Below are 10184 nucleotides of genomic sequence, written 5' to 3'. Positions count from 1 at the left end.
TGTAACTAATAATTTTAGGAAGGATCTTACTAAGCCTTGCATTGAGAATCTTAGCAAGAATTTTACTAGTGACATTACAAAGGCTGATTGGCCTAATGTCTGAAAAACTCTGAGGAGAAGACACTTTCAGGAGCATTACAATGCAAGTATGGGTGATGAATCTTGGTAAATTAGCACCACAAAAGAATGAATGAATAGCCTTGGTGATATCAACCCCTACAATACTCCAAGCTGACTGAAGAAGTGAGCAGTGAATCCATTAGGGCCTGGGGAGCTATTAGGATCCATGTTCCCCACACATTCTTTGATTTCTTCCTCGGTGGGAAAAGCCACTAGTTCAATGTTATCAACATCAGTCACAATAGCATTAATACTATTTAGCTCAGAGTAATCAGTATATTCAGACTCTTGGCTAAATAAATTGTTAAAATATCTTACAGCAGCCTCTGAGACTTCTTTAGTCCCTTCCACCCATTGATAATGCTCATTGTGAATTCTGTTGATATTAAGCTTTCTTCTTCTTTCTTTAATGACACTATGAAAGAAGGCAGTATTAGAGTCCCCATCTGTGAACCATTTGATTCTAGCTTTCTGTCTGAGCATAGAGTCCTGATAGTTAAGGTATTGAACATACTGAACCTTGGACTTGTTTAGCATGGTTCTAGCAATACTTGAATTTTTTTCAATCATATTGGCCTCCTGATCAATAATTTCCTTTTCAAGTCTGTGAGCTTCAGAGTAAATGTCTCCAAAAGCCTCTCTAGACCATATACTGAGTCTAGCAGCAACTTTCTTAAGTTCTTGTTGTAAATTCTACATTGGGTTACCTTGAAAGTTCTCCTCCCAGCAGCTTCTAACAACTTTATTGAAGTCGTCATGTTTGGTTCAGAAATTGAGAAATTTGAAATACTTGATATGTTCTTCACTGCTCTTCTTGAAGTAGATTAGAAGAGGTGCATGATCAGAACAAGCTCTAGCTAAGTGAGAAACTGTTGTGTGGTCAAACATGGTATACCATTCAGCATTATAAACCATTCTGTCTAGTCTCTTCCAGATAGTGTTAGGATGCTCCCTATTGTTGCACCAAGTAAAAACATTTCCTGTGTAACCAGCATCTTGAAGGCCACATTCATTTAGGCAGTTGATGAAATCAAAGGATTTGTCAATCTTGTAGCTGGTTCCACCTTCTTTCTCTGTAGCATCAGAGATCACATTAAAATCCCTTACAATTGCCCAGGGACCAGTCATATCGTTGGCCAGGTTCTCCAAATCACTCCACAAGTCTTTCCTTAGGAGAGTTCTGCACTTAACATATACAGTGGTCACATGATATTCTTGGCATGTGTTAATATAAGTGATTTTGCAAGTAACTTGTTGATCAGTATCACTAATGATATCAATGATGTAATCATTGGACCAAAAGATCCAAATTTTGTTGTTGATATTGACATGGCAACCTTGCATGCCTAAAAGTCTCATATACTTATCCATGTGTTCAACTTGAACAAAAGGTTATTGAAGAGAGATGAAAGATATGTTGTATTGATTTTTGAGAGTCTTTAGTCTCTCAAAAGCACTGAGTGATTTAACACTCCTAATATTCCAGGATAATGTGTAAATCATTTGGAAATGGAGGGGTTAAGACCTTTGCTTGAAGGCCCGTTGTGGTTGGGATTGATCACCCGACTCCTTCCTGTTTGATCTTTGCTTACTATTTTAGTATGGCTAAATTTCAGTTCAGCAGTCACTTTTTGGGTAGGAATCGTAGGTACATCCAACTTTTGTTGATCCTCTTCCATCTTTTCAATTTCAATATCCGAGGGATTAGCTTCAGTAGAGGTTTGAGTTTCTTCTACATCTTCCTCAAACTCAGATTCAAAGTGAGCATATTCATCTTTTCCCTCTCCTTCCTCTTGAGATTGAGCATCTACAAATTCAATATCATTTGTTTCATTGTAGACCTCACCCACCCTAGGATTAGGTGGTTTTTCTGGTAATCTATTCACAATTCCAAGAATGGAGTCCTCTGGTTTGTTTTCTTTAGGATTCCCATTCTCAGTTCCATGATTATGTATCATGAGATTGTTATCAAACTGACAATTCAGCTCTGAAACACAAGTCATCTGAACAGAATTATCAGTTTTGGGTCCCAGAACTAGAAACTCTTGGAGAGCAATTAGCTCAAGTGAAGTATCTTCACCCTTATTACTAGACTTGCTTGTTGGATAAACTTTTTTCCTTGGCACTTTTCTTTCATAAGGTGGTTTAGATTTCACAAATGAAGAGTTTTTCTTAGTTCTTGTAATCCTCCTGAAAGTTAAGGTATTGTCATTGAGAGTGAGTTATTTTCCTGAATTAGTAGCCTCCATTTTTTGGTTCTTAAGAGTAAACTCAGTGAGCATTTCTTGGTTCTGACTTTCTTGGTTCTCAACATTGTTCCTCGTTGGCATTTCATGTGTTTGTTGCGTTTGCTTCTCAATACTTATCTATGTATCCATAGTTGTTGTATTGTCTTCCTTCTCTTCTTGATTCTCATTTTGCCCCTGTTGAGTTTCAAATTTGTTGTTGATTTGAATAGAGAATTTTTTCTTTGCTTGTGCTTGCCTTTGTCTTTTCCTACTGTTGTCCACCTTTGATCACCTTCAGATTTTCCATTTTTCATATTATTGGTATGAGAGTTGACAGTGTTGATGATAAGAGCATCAGAATTGTCATCAACTTGCATCATATTGAGGGAGATCGGGTCTTTGTTATTACCCTTGTCCTCTGACTTTCCAGAATTCACAACTGTGATTAGCATTTTGACATTCTTCCTTAATTCAGGGTGAAGGATTCTACATTTGTTCTCACAATGACATTGGATTTTGCAATGGTTACAATATTCGGGGATAGTTTCATATTCGATTATCTGAGGAATGATCACTTCCTTACCAGTGGAATTGTTATACCCCGGAAAATATTTTTGCGTTACCAAAAACTGTAGACGGCTTAGTATGGGCCAAAGGGCCAATACAGCGTGAACGCGCTGAATGAAAATTCGAGAATCAAGTTCGGAATGAAGGTTGTGCTATAAGGAGGTAATAATAACATATATATGACATTTGGAGACCATATGGTGTAAATTAGTTCATATGTTATTTGACGAAAAGCCCGCGTTGCTGCAAGCTAAGTGGGGTCCACACGTCGGATTTTTATAAAGGACATATGAATATACATACGAGTAGTATATGGAAAGTTGATCAAGTCCTAAGAAGGACCCATAAGCCAAAAATGGGCATAAGCCCTCTAAAAGGATGATTTAAGGAAATGTTTTCGGATGATCTGACTTGGAAGGGCAACAAAGGCATTATAAGTTTGGAATTTGGGAAACCTCCCAGAAATAAAAGTTGTAGATAATTGAATTAGCTTTCCAACCATAGGTCGTGGGCTCTCACACGATATCGGGATCAAACGTTATGACCATTTTACTGAACGAAGGTCCAGTCGGAAAGTTTACTCTGCGCGATCGCGCAGAGGAAATTTATTTAACTCTGCGCGAACGCGCCCACAGGTAGCGCGATCGCGAAGAAGGAATTTTAAGTCGGTTCCAGCAGGACCGAAAATGACTATAAAAAGGGGGAGACCCCCTCATTTTCATCCAAACCCACGAAAAACACTCCAAAAACTCTCCAAAAATCTGGAGAGTTCTCCCCAACCCAAATTTTTTGCCCAAACCAGGTATAATTTCTCAATTCCAGTCCGGATAGCGTATAGTTTTCGCTGCAGAATCATATGGCGGTGCGTTGTGGCATAAAACTAAAGTGGAAAAGGGGAAGATACAACAATATTAAAGGGAGAAAGGTATGAATCTCTTCTTATTTGTGTTAATACCAGTTTATTTACGAAGGAGACGCGATTAAATAATTATATACTGAGTTAATTAGTTATAAAAGTTGAAAAACAGCGTGTGGTCTGTTTTATGAGATATTTTGGGGCTGGAAATGTTATAATTGATGTTGGTATTGTTGTTGTTGTTGTTGGTTGCTGAATTAAGAATTTGGGCTAGGCATATAAACAGGGGAGATGCTGCCCGATTTTCGGCAGAATATAAAATAGTATAATTTGAATTATGGCACAAGTGTACGATGAAAAGGCTAACATTAGTGTGAATTATCTTAAATGTAGGCTTACAAGCTCAGACACTTAAGCGTAGCTAATAGGACGTGGAACAGGTATGTTAAGGTTATTCCTTCTTTCATTTTGGCATGATCCCTGTTGTTATTCATTCCATAAGTACTCCATATGATTCCATTCTTAGACGAGTAAGGTCTAAATGTTTCTTGTGATGGTTTATTGATATTGTACTCCTATTATGTTTCGAAGGGAACACCCATAAGATGCCAGTTGAGATGTGTATAAGATTTTACTAATGATTTCGATGAAATTAGTTTTATACTAAAGGAAACATAAAGTTAGATTTTCAAAACCACTCCGAAGGGGGTGCGAGATTTTACTATTTAGCTTTTCAAAACCACTCCGAAGGGGGTGCGAGGTTTTATTACTTCATTTCATTTACGACTTATGTTTACTTTCTATACCATCATTATTGTTAAGCCGGAAGCGGTATGCCCGAAGGGGCCATCATTATTATTATGCCGGAAGCGGCATGCCCGAAGGGGCCATTATTATTATTAAGCCGGAAGCGGCTGCCCGAAGGGGCCATCATTATTATGCCGGAAGCGGCCGTCCGAAGGGACTATTGTGATACTGTATTTATATTGTGTATTCTAGAATTTGCGTGTGCTGTATTTATATTGTGCATGCTAGAATTTGGGTAAAGGCCACAGGATTTGGTTCAGAATGCTGTTTCAGGTTACTCTTTTATCTTATGACATGTTCTATGTTCCATACAGTTATTATTCATGCCTTACATACTTAGTACATTGCTCGTACTGACCCCCTCTTTCTTCGGGGGCTGCGTTTCATGCCGCGCAGGTACACCCAGATGAGTTGAAGCTAATATAGGAGATATTCCAGCAGAGTTGGCAAGCTCTACTAGATCCTGGAGTGCTACCGAGTCAGAGTACATGTGCTACGATGTCTGATAAATGTTAGAGACTTTGCAGACAGAGTCGTGGGTATAGGATGTCGGTATTGTGAATGGCTCCACTAGCCTATGTGTCATTTTATGTGATGTTATACAATCCATATGATCACATATTATATTGATTGAGTACGATGAATTTGTTTTTTGAAAGCTTTACTATGTTTTCCACTCCTTATTAATGCAAGAGTCTAAGGAAATTAAGTACGTAATAAGAGTCAGCGGGTTCGCTCGGCTCCGAGTATGGGGTCGGGTGCCCATCACACCCTAGTAAAGTCGGGGTGTGACAAAGTGGTATCAGAGCAGGTCGGTCTAAGGGGTTGTCTGCAAAGTCGTGTCCAGTAGAGTCATGTTTATGGGTGTGAAGCCGGCCACATTTATAAGCAGGAGGCTGCGGGGTATCTAAGGATTGTTGACCTTCTTTTTGTCTTAAGATCGTGCGATAGAGCCAAGTCATAGGAAAATGAAAATTTCTTACATAAGCCTTATATACGACGGAAGAAAGTGAATGGCGATATGGAGAGCCACAGGGGTAAGTATTGACATTTGTTCTGGAACTGGAAGGTCTGGATAGCTAGAACGTGTTATATAGCCGTATGTTCTGTGAGGTCTTGTCGATATCTGCTGCATACATATTGTAAATAATAAGAATGGTAAAGGAGATTCTGTCAGAATTGCTGGGTATGCTTAACAGGAAAAAACGTGGAAAGGAAACATCGTAAACAGACAATAAGTGAGATGTGCCACGGATTTGGACATGGCATGAAGAAAAATTGTGAGAAAGACGATTAGTAGTCCGAACTGGCTGATAATCGGATATGCATAAGTAACGACGACGAAAGTATAATTGTTACCATCAGGAATCTGGGAATCCAGGACGAAAGATAATTATGCACGTAAGTGAAAGGTGAACATTGGGAATCAAAAAGGGTAAAATAGTAATTGCAAAAGAAAGGACGTGTTACGAAAATGTCCCGGAGCCTGTAAGACTTCAGTTTGCTTCAGAACATGTAATAAAGGTCATGTGAGGAAGCGGACGCGAAAATATCGGTACTAAGGCACCGAATTCCAGTGAAGTTTCGAGGTTAAGCGTGCTCAGGTGGGAGCAATTTCATGATGGGTGACCCCCTGGGAAGTATGCAAGAATTCTATAAATTGAGACATGAAAGGCAGATGAGAAGCTAGGGTAACCTAAGGGAAAATAGAGTATATGGCATGGTTGGAGACCATAAGAAGTCGCGTAAGACGAAGCAGACTAGATTGGCGAAGAGACAGAAAGGGCATTACAGCTCGGGAACTTGGATAGGCTTGAATAGCGTTTGGAAGTATTTTGTGGACTAGTTGATAGTAATTATATATATATTTCATATGTGATTGTATCAGTGGACATGTGAGTCTCAGTAACCGGCGCTACGGTAAAGAAGACATTAATCAAGTAAGAATATCATCAATGACAAGTAAAGATATGATTATGATTGTCGTTGAAATCAATGCTGAGTATAACACAAGAATAAAAGATTATGATGTACAAGGGGTGCAAGATTGGAGGTCAGGCAATGGATTTGCGAATGATATAAGTAAGACCCTAAAAGGGGGGAAGCAAGTAAGGAAAGCGTAAGTGAAGAGATTGAAACGACGAATTCCAAGGTGTGACAAGTATAGGCCCTAAAACAAAAGTGAAATTTATACGGAAGTGATACGACCGTTATCGTTATACATTTCAATATGGACATTAAGGGAATCGATGAAAGGAACGCATTGAGCTTAAATTGAAAGTGAGGATTGAAGATCGAAGTGTGAATTTGTCTTGAAGGAACCGTAAGGTAAGACTCATAAGGAAAAAGCAAGTGAATAGAGCGCAAAGATTCTAAATGCACTCAGATATGACAAATAGATGTAGTTCGAAGCGAGAATTTTTGTAGAAACGAGTTCAATAAGATCAAGGGGTTAGTCAGCAAAAACAAATAGAGTGATTGAAGTGTATATTTTAAGATTGGACTAAAAATAATTTATGAGATACAAAAGAATTGAGTGATATTCCAATGAAGGGGGCAAATATTAACAAGATATTGGAGTAACAAACATACTTGTTACAGTATAACCGCACTAAAGGAAGAATGATTCGATAACGGGATGTACCCGAGAATAAGATTATGGACGGACTACAAGACTAGTACGAACATTCGAGGACGAATGTTCCTAAGGGGGGAAGGATGTTATACCCTGGAAAAATTTTTTGCGTTACCAAAAACTGTAGACGGATTAGTATGGGCCAAAGGGCCAATACAGCGCGAACGCGCTGAACGAAAATTCGAGAATCAAGTTCGGAATGAAGGTTGTGTTATAAGGAGGTAATAATAACATATATATGACATTTGGAGACCATATGGTGTAAACTAGTTCATATGTTATTTGACGAAAAGCCCGCGTTGCTGCAAGCTAAGTGGGGTCCACACGTTGGATTTTTATAAAGGACATATGAATATACATACGAGTAGTATATGGAAAGTTGATCAAGTCCTAAGAAGGACCCATAAGCCAAAAATGGGCATAAGCCCTCTAAAAGGATGATTTAAGGAAATGTTTTCGGATGATCTGACTTGGAAGGGAAACAAAGGCATTATAAGTTTGGAATTTGGGAAAACTACCAGAAATAAAAGTTGTAGATAATTGAATTAGCTTTCCAACCATAGGTCGTGGGCTCTCACACGATATCGAGATCAAAAGTTATGACCATTTTACTGAACGAAGGTCCAGTCGGAAAGTTTACTCTGCGCGATCGCGCAGAGGAAATTTATTTAACTCTGCGCGAACGCGCCCACAGGTAGCGCGATCGCGAAGAAGGAATTTTAAGTCGGTTCCAGCAGGACCGAAAATGACTATAAAAAGGGGGAGACCCCCTCATTTTCATCCAAACCCACGAGAAACACTCCAAAAACTCTCCAAAAATCTGGAGAGTTCTCCCCAACCCCCCAACCCAAAATTTTAGCCCAAACCAGGTATAATTTCTCAATTCCAGTCCGGATAGCGTATAGTTTTCGCTGCTGAATCATATGGTGGTGCGTTGTGGCATAAAACTAAAGTGGATAAGGGGAAGATACAACAATATTAAAGGGAGAAAGGTATGAATCTCTTCTTATTTGTGTTAATACCAGTTTATTTACGAAGGAGACGCGATTAAATAATTATATACTGAGTTAATTAGTTATAAAAGTTGAAAAACAGCGTGTGGTCTGTTTTATGAGATATTTTGGGGCTGGAAATGTTATAATTGATGTTGGTATTGTTGTTGTTGTTGTTGGTTGCTGAATTAAGAATTTGGGCTAGGCATATAAACAGGGGAGATGCTGCCCGATTTTCGGCAGAATATAAAATAGTATAATTTGAATTATGGCACAAGTGTACGATGAAAAGGCTAACATTAGTGTGAATTATCTTAAATGTAGACTTACAAGCTCAGACACATAAGCGTAGCTAATAGGACGTGGAACAGGTATGTTAAGGCTATTCCTTCTTTCATTTTGGCATGATCCCTGTTGTTATTCATTCCATAAGTACTCCATATGATTCCATTCTTAGACGAGTAAGGTCTAAATGTTTCTTGTGATGGTTTATTAATATTGTACTCCTATTATGTTTCGAAGGGAACACCCATAAGATGCCAGTTGAGATGTGTATAAGATTTTACTAATGATTTCGATGAAATTAGTTTTATACTAAAGGAAACATAAAGTTAGATTTTCAAAACCACTCCGAAGGGGGTGCGAGATTTTACTATTTAGCTTTTCAAAACCACTCCGAAGGGGGTGCGAGGTTTTACTACTTCATTTCATTTACGACTTATGTTTACTTTCTATACCATCATTATTGTTAAGCCGGAAGCGGTATGCCCGAAGGGGCCATCATTTTTATTATGACGGAAGCGGCATGCCCGAAGGGGCCATTATTATTATTAAGCCGGAAGCGGTTGCCCGAAGGGGCCATCATTATTATGCCGGAAGCGGTCGTCCGAAGGGACTATTGTGATACTGTATTTATATTGTGTATTCTAGAATTTGCGTGTGCTGTATTTATATTGTGCATGCTAGAATTTGGGTAAAGGCCACAGGATTTGGTTCAGAATGCTGTTTCAGGTTACTCTTTTATCTTATGACATGTTCTATGTTCCATACAGTTATTATTCATGCCTTACATACTCAGTACATTGCTCGTACTGACCCCCTCTTTCTTCGGGGGCTGCGTTTCATGCCGCGCAGGTACACCCAGATGAGTTGAAGCTAATATAGGAGATATTCCAGCAGAGTTGGCAAGCTCCACTTGATCCTGGAGTGCTACCGAGTCAGAGTACATGTGCTACGATGTCTGATAAATGTTAGAGACTTTGCAGACAGAGTCGTGGGTATAGGATGTCGGTATTGTGAATGGCTCCACTAGCCTATGTGTCATTTTATGTGATGTTATAAAATCCATATGATCACAGATTATATTGATTGAGTACGATGAAATTTTTTTTTGAAAGCTTTACTATGTTTTCCACTCCTTATTAATGCAAGAGTCTAAGGAAATTAAGTACGTAATAAGAGTCAGCGAGTTCGCTCGGCTCCGAGTATGGGGTCGGGTGCCCATCACACCCTAGTAAAGTCGGGGTGTGACAGGAATCATTTGTTTTGATCATAACTTCATGACGAAGAGGCCTAGTCAAGTCAATTTCTACCTTCACCTTAGCAGTGGTGGGTCGGGTCTTTGACAATGTCGCCTTATCAGTGATAATGAGAGCACCTATGGGATCGACAATTCTTCTCAAGGCATCCCATTCAAAGTAGTGCCGTGGCAATTTTGGTAGGGTAATCCAAACCGTGGCAAGAGAAGTTTCTTTGTCGGGTTTAAAATCGGTGGTCCACTTTTGAAGTCTCAATTCAAAATCGATGAAAACATGGTGCATGTTGTACGCTTCAATTTGAACAGTACCTTTAGTTTTAATGATTCGATTGAATTCAGAACGAATGCGATCGATAGAAGGTCTGATTCGAGGAAACTTACCGATAACAGTCAATCGGCATGTCTCCGCAAGTTTGTCATGTTCTTCCTTTGTAAAGCTTAA

The sequence above is a fragment of the Lycium barbarum genome, chromosome 9, assembly GCF_019175385.1.
Source record: "Lycium barbarum isolate Lr01 chromosome 9, ASM1917538v2, whole genome shotgun sequence".
In the NCBI taxonomy this organism is placed as follows: Eukaryota; Viridiplantae; Streptophyta; class Magnoliopsida; order Solanales; family Solanaceae; genus Lycium; species Lycium barbarum.
The sequence above is the reverse complement of the archived record's forward strand: the minus strand, read 5'-3'. Positions refer to the sequence as shown.